The 12478-nt window shown below is 34.2% G+C and overlaps 1 protein-coding gene across 13 annotated transcripts in view; it reads left to right on the top strand.

Moving 5' to 3' along the window:
* PPHLN1 (periphilin 1) overlaps positions 1 to 12478 on the top strand; it is a 157877-nt gene that overhangs the window by 110265 nt on the left and 35134 nt on the right. The gene's annotated exons all lie outside the window — the stretch shown is intronic.

Below are 12478 nucleotides of genomic sequence, written 5' to 3'. Positions count from 1 at the left end.
ATGAGAATTAAATGAAGTAAATGAAATGTGAAAGGGCTTTCTAAAATGTGACATGTTGTACAGCTGTTTGTTTTTGATGTTGTTACTCTCTAGTGCCTTGAGTAAATGTCATTATATTGTTATATAATCTTCTAAAAACTGTTGGAAATTAAGAACAAAATTAAACCTTTTCTCAAGGCGCTGTCCATTTCCACATCAATTAAAATCTATTTCCCTTGGTTAAGTAGAAGATCTTATTTAAATCCTAGATATGATTGTGCAGCTTATATAGGAAAACGGTGACTGAGAAAATCCGGTTTAATTTGGTGATGTGAAAGGCAGATTGGTGCCTTTCGAGATATCAGTTAAATGGGAGTAAATAAATGGTTTGCTCACTAGGTGTATCTTCCAGTAAGAATATGAATATCATTGCCCTATATAAAATTACTGTCTTTTTACTCTGACTTATTTTTCTTTGTAGCTTTTTTTTTTCCCTACCATTTGACATATGTTTGCTTGTCTCCCTTCCATATGGAAGCTTCATGAGAGCAAGGACTTTGTTTTGTTTACTGCTTTATCTTCATTACCCAGAATAGCGATTGGCATGTAGTGGGCTCACAAGAAATATGTGTTGTATGAATAGTCACTGAGTCACTTGAAATCAGAGTGTGTCTTAACCTGACCACTTAACAGAGTGCCTAGGCCCAGCACTTAGTAAGTGCTTGATAAGTGATTGTTAAGTGAATGAATTATTTAATGTTATTTTTCTTTTTCACCTAAATTGCAGCTCTTTAAAGGAGAGGTTTTCTTAAGAATATAACTGGTAGAAAAACTTGACTGACTCCCCTATTAGGAGGGAGTATTTTCGGTTGTTATTTATTAATATTTTTGTACTGTCTCCTCTTGTTATTAGTCATAGGTGATCTATTTGATCTTGAAAAGGTGGGTTACCAGTCAGAGGTAGAGCCTAGCTTAGCAGCACACACATAAAATTATTTAGTATGAAACCAGTGTTTGTATACTTTACAGACACCCATATATGTTTGACCTGTAAGTATGACTATATTTCTGTTTTCATCTGTCCATTGTTCAAACACATGAAAAATCTGATACTAAAGTATATTGAACAAGGAAAGATGAACTAAAGAAAGAAAAATAACTCTAAAAGGTCATTACTGTATTCTGATGTACTAGAGAAGTAAAACCATTATAAAATAGAGAACTTAATGATGTTAAATATTGGAATGTAACTACTGTGTTGCTAGGATACTTTGGTTTTCATATATTGACAAGAAAATCAAACCAGAATTCCTCAAAATGTCACAAAGCTAGTAAATAATGACATGTAATTATTTTATAAATCATGTCTTAATGTTACAGTGATTTTTGAAAATGAAAAAATTAGGTTTAAGGGGATTTCTCTCCAACATTTGCACATTTTATTTTTAGAGATTAAATACCAGATGGATAGGAATATTATAAAGGTTTGAGAAAGCTAGATGGTAGTTATTATACAGCTGTCTAGTAATTTATATTTTTCCATATGCTTGAAATATTGCATGATTTAAAAAATGAATAATAGCCCCCCCAAAAAGAGCCTGCATAGATGAGGCCAACAAATCAAACTTAGAATAATGTAGGAATGTAAATATTGGTGTTATAGCCAAGTTGCTTTTTCTCCCTGTTATGTCAAGTGCAATATGTTCAGATATCTTATAAATTTCCACATGTTTTTTGAGGGTTTATATAAATTAGGTCCTTCAGCCCTTGAATCCAAAGAAAGTCATTAACTTGAGGCAGTATTACAATATGTAATAAACTAAATCTTCAGGCCAAAATTTAATTTAATTCAGAGGGCCTACAAATGTGGCTTATTCGATGTTTAAGGGCACGCATATGGATATAGAGTGTATCAGAATCACTTCAATAAGAGCAGATTCATGTTCTTTGCCATATTATTGCCATCTCATTCCTGGGCATATAAGAATTCGGTAGGGTAGAGGTACAGGTGTCTTTTGAAAAAGCTGCCAGCTTATAGTCATATATGGTGGAGAACCACTGGTCTAAAATCCTTGAGCCAGAAGACATCAGATTGCATCTCTGAATATTATGTTGCTAGAGATCATTTGAATCATCTCACTTTTACATAAATATCTTTTAGTGGATATGATTCATTCTCTTGCTACAGCACATTTATCCTCCTTATGCTTTGGATCCTGTGGTGTATCTTTTCCCCCTATTTCCCCAGATTATCCCCTCTTACCCAGTTTGGGCCACCTTTTACATTCAAATACTGGAATATTTTCCTAGGCTTTCTGGCTTCTGAGCTTAGAAAGGCGAACTTCAGAATTTCTTCTGTCATTATGGTAATTCCTAGAGAGACTTAATCCACAAAAATATAGGTGATGAATTGGGAGATTGGGATTGACATATATACACTAATATGTATAAAATGGATAACTAATAAGAACCTACTGTATAAAAAATAAATAAAATTCTAAAATTCAAAAGAAATATATAGGTGATTCATATTCTGGTTCAGGTATTTGGCATTAACCCCTTGATCGTGATATATCTCTCAAGTCCTCACATACCTACTACTACTGAACTATTTGATTTGAAAGTGCATCCTACTCCTTGATATTTTACCAGTGAGGAATCTTGGCTTTTAACAAATTGTTACTTTGAATGAACGATGCAAATTGAAATCCTCCATTATTACATACCCTTCTTCCCTTTATTGTACCTTGAGGGATAAAGCAATATTTACTTTAACTCTTTGGAATTCTCTTATTTCAGATTTGCAAAATCCCTCATAAATTTTGATAAAATTGTGCTTAGACATAGCCTGTCAGTGAGATCCTCTGTTTTCTTGGGGACCTGGCATCTAATGATATTTAAGTCTTCTTGTAATTTCCCACTGGCAAGATCTGGCTTTGATTGTTCTATCTTCCTCTTTCTTCAGATGGAATCAGATAATATGAGTAGATCTGGGGTGGGTACACACACACACACACACACACACACACACACACACATATGTATATGTATACATACACAGACAAAAAATATGCATATGCATTGTTGGCCTAGCAGATCATATGACTAAGAGTGTCAGGTGGCTAAAATCCTCCTAAAGACCCAAGAAGTTGTAGAGAAGCAGGTGCCTAGTGAAGCAACTGTAAGGATAGTTGGTGTGTAACTGAAGTTTATTAGGATCTTTTGCTCTGCCAACTAGTCTTAAAAAAAAGAACCTTTCATCTCTTCACTCTCAAGGCACCATGCTTATATTGTAATTCTCTGCTTTTGTTGTACATCTGTGGGGCTTTTAAAAAGTAGAGCTTGTTGGATATCTACCATAAATATTCCGGTAAGTTAGTTATCAGAGCTTCTCAAACTTTAATGTGGGTGTAAATCACTGGGGGATCTTGTTAAAATACAGATTTTGATTCAGTAGATCTGGGATGGGGCTTGAGATTGGAATGTCTGACATTCTCCCAGGTGACGCTGATTTTACTAGTCTGTACCATATTTGGAGTAACAAGGAGTTGGAAGGAGGTGACTGTTTTTTCTTAGGTTCTTCTATACTTTCTAATGTACTGAAAGGTTGAAAACTATGACCACCTTTTATGTAAATTAAGAGACTTTTGTACTGTCTGTTTTTTAATTGTGGTATAATTAACATGCAATAAAATGCATAGATCTTAAATATTCAGTTGGATAAGTTGTAACAGTTGTAGCACTTTGTAAATATCACCCAAAACAACTATTTATGAAAGTCTTTTCTATTATGTTAAAATGTCCTCCAGCCCATCCATTGAAAGCTGTATTTTAAGTGATAAAATACACAAGGATAAAATTCAAAAGGCACAAGAGATTATGCAGGGAAAACAAGTTTCCTTCTCACCTATAATTCTTAGCTGCCCAGTTTCTTTCCCCAGAGTGTAGATATACTGTATATGTGATGTATGTGTATATATGTGTATATATACATATATATGTGTATACACAGAGTTTATATACAGTATTTATGTATGTGTGTATACACACATACATACATATACACACACACACACATCTGGAGCATGTTTGATTCAGATGAGTGGAGATAAAAGTTGGTGTGTGTGTCTCCATGCTTTTTCTTTAAATACAGTACCATACTCTGTACCCTGTTCAATGTTTTAGTGACCATTCTATATCAGTATATATAACTAGTCCCCTATTAATAGACATTTATAATCCCTTGGGAACCGTGTTTCAAAATATAGGTCCTCTGATTTTTCCACATTAAAAAAATGTATATATATGTATTTTTTTAAATAAACAAAATATTACATTTAATATATACATTTTGGGGCTGTGGAGTTGCTTTAATACTGTGGGTGTCAAATGCCTGTGTTTATGTTTTGTGAAGTGCTGTACAGGTTTTAGTAACTGCATAGGAGATCACCAGAGTGCCTGTTTACCTCTTATGGTTCTAATGGCATGTCAAGTTTGAGCGTAACTGTAATATGTGAGTTTGTAGAGAATCTGAATTTCTTGCTTGTACCAATCTTTATCAGCCTTTCTTAAAAATTATGTTAGTAGATGCAATTAATAAAATCTAAGCCAATCTAATTGCGGGGATGTACCTGATAATATTCTTTAAATACATTACTCATGATGCTCCTCAAATCGCAGAAAGTCATCATTTGTAAGGGGGAAGGTCCATCTCTTCTTTCTTCTTATTTGGTGAGTAATTCAAAAAAGAACAAGTACCATGAAGGCAAATTCATTTTTAAGACCTCTTTGGCTATTTCAGGACACTATCCTAATAACATAAAGCTGTTTTATGAAAAAGCTGATATTTCTACCTGCAAGTTAAGTCTCTCTATTAACAGAATGGTTGATTACTATATTTATCTGATAATTTATAATTGAAATATAGACAGGAATCATTTTAGATCCAGAGAGGGTGCCAATCTAATGTTCTAAAACAGAGAGACTACTCAGAGACTCTTGATAGGGGGGATTGTGTATTTTTCTTCTTTCCTTCTTTTAACTTCCAAAGACTTAAACTGAATATACATTTGTTTTGGTAAAGACATTATTTTTTATAGTCAATCATAGCTATGCCAGCCTTGTTATATTGAGGAAATTTTATTTCTTAGCCATGTTGGGGCCACTTTCCTTACTCTAGTTAATAAAAATCAAGTTACTTCAGAAATCATTTTGTTGCCTGTCTAGGTCATCAGTCTTATAGGTTAATACAGTTTTGCTGTAAGTCTAGATCAATCTACTTAATATGTGATTTTTATTTTAATTTGAATTCTACATGTTAACCATTTTGTGACCGTATGGGCTGCTCACTGGCTTTTCTTCATTTTCTTCCTCAAAATAAAAAAGTTAGGCTGAATAATCTTAGGTCTCTTCCTAATCTAAATCATATTAAAAATTAAAAGCTAAATATTGCTTCTTCTGTACACACTATTATATGTGTACATAAAGAAGCTAATTTCAGATTTAACTATAGAATATTTAAGTGTTGATTCTTTTTTAAACCTCTTAATGAGGACACAGTGTACTTACATTAAAATGCTTTTTAAAAACTCAAATATTTATCATTGCTATGCATCAGTCAGTAATTAAATAGTGCTTGTTGAGCTAATGAATTGTGCAGAAAAGGGTTTTCTTCAGTAGACAAGACGTTCCGTTAGTCACCATTCTGCCTGTGGCCCTCTTCTTTTCTTCGAGTGTCTAGCTTCAGTCACCGTCTAACTATATAGCTGATTCTTCCCAGTCCTCTCACTGGGTCTCTCTTTCTCCCTCAATATAAAATAGGATATTTTTGTTTTACTTTTACAGAGAAAAGGCTTGAAAATTAATCAAATGAACCATCTTCCTGAAATGTCAACTAGAGTTGCAGACATGGAGAAGAGTCACACATGATGGGTTAAAATGAAATTGTTTCCAAAGTAGTGGCAACTCTATCATTGTATATGCATGATCTAATAAGCATTTTATACTAGTCCTACATGATAGAAACATTCTTTGTTTTTTCTTTTTATCAGAGCAAGTAACGAACTTTTTAAAAGTGTAGCTCTTACCACTATCTTGTCTAGACATCAAGTCTACCCTACTGTATTTAACAGTCCATTATTACCAACCACTTATTCGGACCTTACATATATAGATTTAGTAAAATATACTCACATATGATTTACCTCTGAAAAAATCTCTTATTCCCAAAACCCATTGAAAATAAATCATTTATTTTGGCTAAATTTCAGAGTTTTTGAAATTTATCAGTCAGATTCTGTGCATGCTCTTACTATAGATGCTTGTTGCTGAAACGTAAGTGTAAAGTTTTCACTTTAAGGGAGTTTCATCTGGAAGCTGTCTCAGAAGGTAATTTGTATCATATTTGAAATGTCAAAACCAAGCGTCTTAGCTTTTACGTTTAATTAAAAGTAAGTTATTTATACCTGATATAAATTCATAAATACGGAGATTGATGACTCTGTTAAGATACAATTTTTACATAAAATATAAAATTTGGACAATACAAATACCAAGCCTTATAAAAACCATACTTAAAATGTTGCAAGTACCAGAAGAGATGAGGCCATCCTGGACATTATACCTGGGAATGTCATCATTTAAACAAAAGTACCCAATACAGGTATTCCCCATGGCGTAAGCCCATGTGTGAGCTTCCTTCTCTCACCTCCCTTCTTTGTTTCCTGTCAACCAGTGTTAGGTAAGGATTTTCTCTAGTGGTTCCAAATTACTGTCACTTGCTATTCAGTTCCCCTTTTGTAAGTTAACAATTTTATTTAGTCTCTGAGTACTTCACATTGGGAACATTTCTAAGTAGTGTGGCATAGAAATTGCTGGATGCTTCCATTTAGTGCTTTAACTTCTCAGAGCCTTTTCCTTATTTGTTAAATGGGATTAGTTGCATGTTTTCCTGCAGAATTAACAAGCTCTTGTATGTGAAAGCCCTTTATATATTGAAAATCACTATACAAGTGGTTACGGTTGTGTTGAGTATTACTTTGCCTGTTTCTTTGCAACCTTGGAATATTGACTACTTTCAGATTACCTCTTAGGAATATTTTATAGCAAGTTTCCTGTATAAGTTTAACTTTGAGAGCCCATTTTCTCATCAGTGTGAAGATTTGGGCTGTTTACCTCTTGTCCTTTTACTTCTGTTTTTATTTTGGGGGATTTCCCCTTTATTTGTTCAAAATGAAATGTGAAAATAATTTTACTATGAAATATTTTATTTATTTTGGGGGGCTTTGTAATTTTCCTTTCACATTTTCCATTTGGATTGCTTTTTTATCTCACTGGTCCTTATCTATTTTTCTAGACATAAGAAGTACCATAAAAGATTAATGTTTCCTTCTCCTTAGAATTCCCTGCTTTCCCTCCCCATTCCTAAAACATAAATTGTTCCCATATATCACCCTTCACTTGTCATCCCTTATTTTTAACATGTGATCCCTCCTATAACATCTGCTGTCTTCTCTTAACTGTTGTTTAATTCAAGTATTGTGCAAGGAGATAACAAGCTTGTCTGTTATATACACTCATTTGCTGACTACAGTGTGAGTTAATTGATATTCTCAATTCATTTACAGACGGTGTTTTAAAAGTTGCACTTAGATAATCTTATGTTTCTGCTTAAAGGTAACTTGAAATTAAACACTAGAAATGAGTTGATGTTGGGAGTCACTTATATAATTATCTATTTTGTGTACTTTTCCTTTATTCTTTCTCTTTTTAAAAATTTGTTTTTAAAAAAAGTAGTACAGGAAATTGGACAATGCAGTGTATATCATTTCTGTTTAGAATACTTGTTTACTTGAATTAGCCAGGAGATTATTTGGAGATTTTTTTGTCTGCCTCTGAACTGAATCTTAAGATTTCTAATCCTTCAGTTATCTGGACTTGAGAGGAAATGAGCAGTTCAGCATCGTTCAGTTTTCTGGTTAGCTGACGTTCAATTATGCTAAACTCTGCTATGATTGCTAATATGCTCTACTTTAAGAAAGTCACCTTAGCGATGTATAACACATGTACAGAGAGAAGTGTTCAAAACAGAGTTGTTAACCTGAATGATTTCTCACAAAGCAAGCACTAGTGAAAACTACCATTCAGGGCAAGAAATAGAGATTACCAGCACCCCAGGAGTCCCATCATACCCCCTCCCTAATCACTGCCCCTCCTTTCCCAAAGGTAACCACTAAATTGATTCCTAACATTGTAGTATAGTTTTTGAGCTTTACACAAATGGAATCATACAGTATATATTATTTTGTGCCTAGCTTTTTTTTGTTCACCGTTGTATTTATGAGATTCATTGATATTGTTACATGTAATATAGCTCCTTTTGGTTTTGATTTGCATTTCCCTGATTACAGATGATGCTGAGGATATTTTCGTATGGTTATTCGCACATAGCACAAGTACTCTTTTGTAAAGTACTTGTTGAGATTCTTGCTAGTTTTCCTGTTGAGTTCTTTTTTTTTTAAATGATTTGTAGAAGTTCTTTATATATTCTTTATATATATATACAAGCCCTTTGTTAGTTATGTGTGTTGCAGATATCTTTTCCCATTTTGTGTCTTGCTTTTTCATTCTTTTGATATCTATGGAGGAATAAAAATTGTTACTTTTAATGTAGCCCAGACTTTTGAGTCTTATTCTATATTGCTTTTATTTGTCTCCTATTTAAGATATCTTTCTCTTTTATTATCTTCTAGAAGCTTTTCTGTTTTGTCTTTTACATTGAGTTACAATCCATCTGAAAATGATTTTATATATAGTGTATATTAAATGTAGCTGAGATCGAGTTTCACTTTTTTCCATGTGGATATCCATTTGACACTGAACCATCTTTTGGAAAGACCATGTGTTCCTCACTGTTCTGCATTGACACCTGTGTAATAAGTCAGGTGTCCATATATGTGTGAATCTGTTTCTGGACTCTGTTCTATTCTGTTGGTCTTTTGATTCGTGTAAAAGTACTGCACTGTCCTCATTACTGTAGCTTTACAATTAAGTCTTGATATCCAGTAGAGCAAATCCTCCTCCCTGTTGTTGTTTTTTCAAGGGTACCTGTACTTGGAACTGTGAATTTCTGTAGAAACTTTAGAATTGGTTTCTCATGTTCTCAGTTTAACAAACAAAGCCTGTTGGGATCTAGGCTCAGGATCTCTCACGAGGCTGCAGTCAAGCTGATAACAAGGGCTATAGTTTCTTAAGATGTGACTGGAGTTGGAAGATCCACTTCCAAGCTCACTCATGTAGCTGTTGGCATGAGTTTCAGTTTCTTGCATGTAATCATTGCCTCCCCCAAGAGTGAGCAAAAAAGAGCAATGCTTTGCTGCCTTTTTTGGTCTGTTGAGTCACATACTGTCTGTCACTTCTACCTTGTTCTGTTAATTACAAGTGAGTCACTAAGCCCAGCCAACACTCAACAGGAAGGGATTACACAAGGATGAAAATACCAGGAGGGTGGGGATCACTGGGGGCTCTCTGGGGGTTGGCTGCCACATCTTCCATGATCATTGTAACCTGAATTTACCAGCTTTATTAGTCTTTTTCAAAGAACCAACTTTTGGTTTTGTTCTTTTTTTTTTCTTGTTTTGATTTTATATTTCATTAAATTCTGACTTTATTGTTTTCTTTCCTTCTTCATTTTTTGGTTTAATTGCTGTTATTGAAAAAATTTTTGAGATAGATACTTACTGATTTGTAGTTTTTCTTTTCTTTTTTTTTTTTGGCGGTACGCGGGCCTCTCACTGTTGTGGCCTCTCCCGTTGCGGAGCACAGGCTTCGGACGCCCAGGTTCAGCGGCCATGGCTCACGGGCCCAGCCACTCCGCGGCATGTGGGACCTTCCCGGACCGGGGCAAGAACCCGTGTCCCCTGCATCGGCAGGCGGACTCTCAACCACTGCGCCCCCAGGGAAGCCCTGTAGTTTTTCTTTTAACCTATAAATTCCCTCTCAACATGGCATTAGCTCATCTTCCAAATTTTGATGTTATTTTTATTGTCATTCAGTTTAGAATATTTTCCTAATATTCCTTGGATTTCTTATTTAGAGTTATTTAGAATATTTCTTAATTTCCAAACATATGGGGATTTTGTAGGTTTTTAAAAAAATAAATTTCTATTTCTAAACCACTCTAGTCAGAAAACATTCTTTAGGATTTTAGCCCTATGAAATTTGTTGTAACTTACATTGCAGCCCAACACATCGTCAGTTTTTCTTTTTTATTTCTTTTTTTTTTTTTTTTTTTTTTTTTGGCTGTGTTGGGTCTTCATTGCTGCACATGGGCTTTCTCTAGTTGCAGTGAGCAGGGGCTACTCTTCGTTGCAGTGCGTGGGCTTCTCATTGCAGTGGCTTCTCTTGTTGTGGAGCACGGGCTCTAGGCATGCGGGCTTGAGCAGTTGTAGCACACGGGCTCAGTAGTTGTGGTGCACGGGCTTAGTTGCTCCGCAGCACGTGGGATCTTCCCGGACCAGGGATCGAACCTGTGTCCCCTCCATTGCCAGGTGGATTCTTAACCACTGCTCCACCAGGGAAGTCCAGTCAGTTTTTCTAAGTGTTCCATATACTTGAAAAGAAGGTGTACTTTTTATTTGTTGAGTGCATTGTTCTATTAGTATGTCAATAAGGTAAAGTTTATTATTGTGTCAACTCTTTCATATCCGTATTGATTTTGCTTGTCTTAACAGTTTCTGAAAGAGTTGTGTCAAAACCTTCAAATATGTTTGTGGATTTGCATATCTCTTTTAAATGTTTCTATTCCTTTTATATATTGAGGCTATGATGTAAAGTGCATATGAGTTTAGAATTATTTTATGTCTTTATGAAATAGTCCCCTTAATCTCTAATGTCTCATATTTATCTAAGTTAGTTTGGGCATGATATCTGTTTTTGTTACCTTACTTTCATTCTTGTATTTAAGTTATTTCTCTTGTAAGCAGCCATATAGTTACGTTTTTAAAAAATCCATCTTGAATAAAATATGTCTTTTCTTTGAATCATTTCCATTTACTGTAGTTACTGTTATATTTATGTTTAGTTGTTCTTCCTGTTCTGTAGTCCTTTTCTCTTTCTTTGGTATTTTTAAATTTATTGTTCATCTCCCATACTCCCACATTTTCTTTGTAGTTACACATTCTTTACACCGTGCATCCTTGACGTATTGAAGTCTAATATAAACTAATACTTTTCACTCCTTGATGATCAATGCAGGCACCATAGATCGTTTGAAATCCATTGAACTTCCTCTTGATTGATTTGATTTAGTTTGTATTTTACTCCCATATGTATTTTAAACCCCACAAGATACTTAATAGTATTTTATGCAGTTAATGTTCATTTGGTTTATTTAAATATTCACCGTTTGTATTATTTTCATTGCTTCTTATATCTCTAACTTCCATCAAGGATCATTTTCTTCTACCTGAAGAACAATGACTCAATAGATTCCAGCACATCCACACTATGGAATTCTGTATACTCAGTAGAAGGATTTATGGAGAATTACCACAGTGCTGCTGCAGTATTTTAGAAGTTAGAATAAGTAGTGTAGGAACTGTAGAGTTAGGGGATTTGGCTTGAATCCCAGTTCAGCCGCTTGCTGTGCTTCTTCGGGAACGTCACTTAACTTTTTCTGAGCCTTGGTTTTTCCTCACTACTCTAATGGGAATGGTGATATTACCCACTTCATAGTAAAGGTAGAATTAAGTGGGAATGCATATTTAAGTTGCCTAATATATTGTCAGTATCAACATGGCTGCTATTATTGTTTTGTACTATTTTTCATAGTAGATGAAAAGTATTAAGTCTTGTGTGCTTACAGGATTTTTGTGGATTCGCATGGAATCCCAACTTAGAAAAAATAAGGCTTAAACTGACCAAGTAACTTGTAAGTCACACTGAAAAATAATCTGTTCCTTTGGTAGTCTTGTATTTTAAATTATAATCTTTGTGAATGGGTTAAAATTATAATTAACGTCATTGAAACAAAGGAGGACAAAAATGACAACTCTCACTTTCATCTAGTGAGTCCCTCTTACTAGCAGTGAAAGGTGAAAGGCAAAGTAGATATTGAATAACTGAAACATGTAGGATGGTGATAATGTGATGCTATATTGTCATCTCCATTTTACCTATGATGGTAGTGATTATATTGAGGCTATAGTAGGACTTAATTTTTGTATATATATCTTTAAAAGATTAATTTGCTTGGAAAAAGTCTATAAAAGATGTATTAGAAATTTCATATTTTGAATAGGGCTTTGTCTTTTATTTATTGCTTTATCCATACAATCCGCATGTTAGATTGATAGGAAGTATTTTATTTCCGGGGATTTTGAAATAATCATTTATGGTATGTGAATTCAAGTTACAAAGTTTTTAAAATTCCATGTCAGCAGATGTAGTAGTATGCCTTTCTCCCATTAAACCATTTCTTGTTTTTTTTTTTTTTTTTTTT

Source organism: Tursiops truncatus, chromosome 11 (assembly GCF_011762595.2).
Source record: "Tursiops truncatus isolate mTurTru1 chromosome 11, mTurTru1.mat.Y, whole genome shotgun sequence".
NCBI classification, from domain to species: Eukaryota; Metazoa; Chordata; class Mammalia; order Artiodactyla; family Delphinidae; genus Tursiops; species Tursiops truncatus.
Note: the sequence above shows the minus strand (reverse complement) of the source record. Positions and strands in the feature narration are given on the sequence as shown.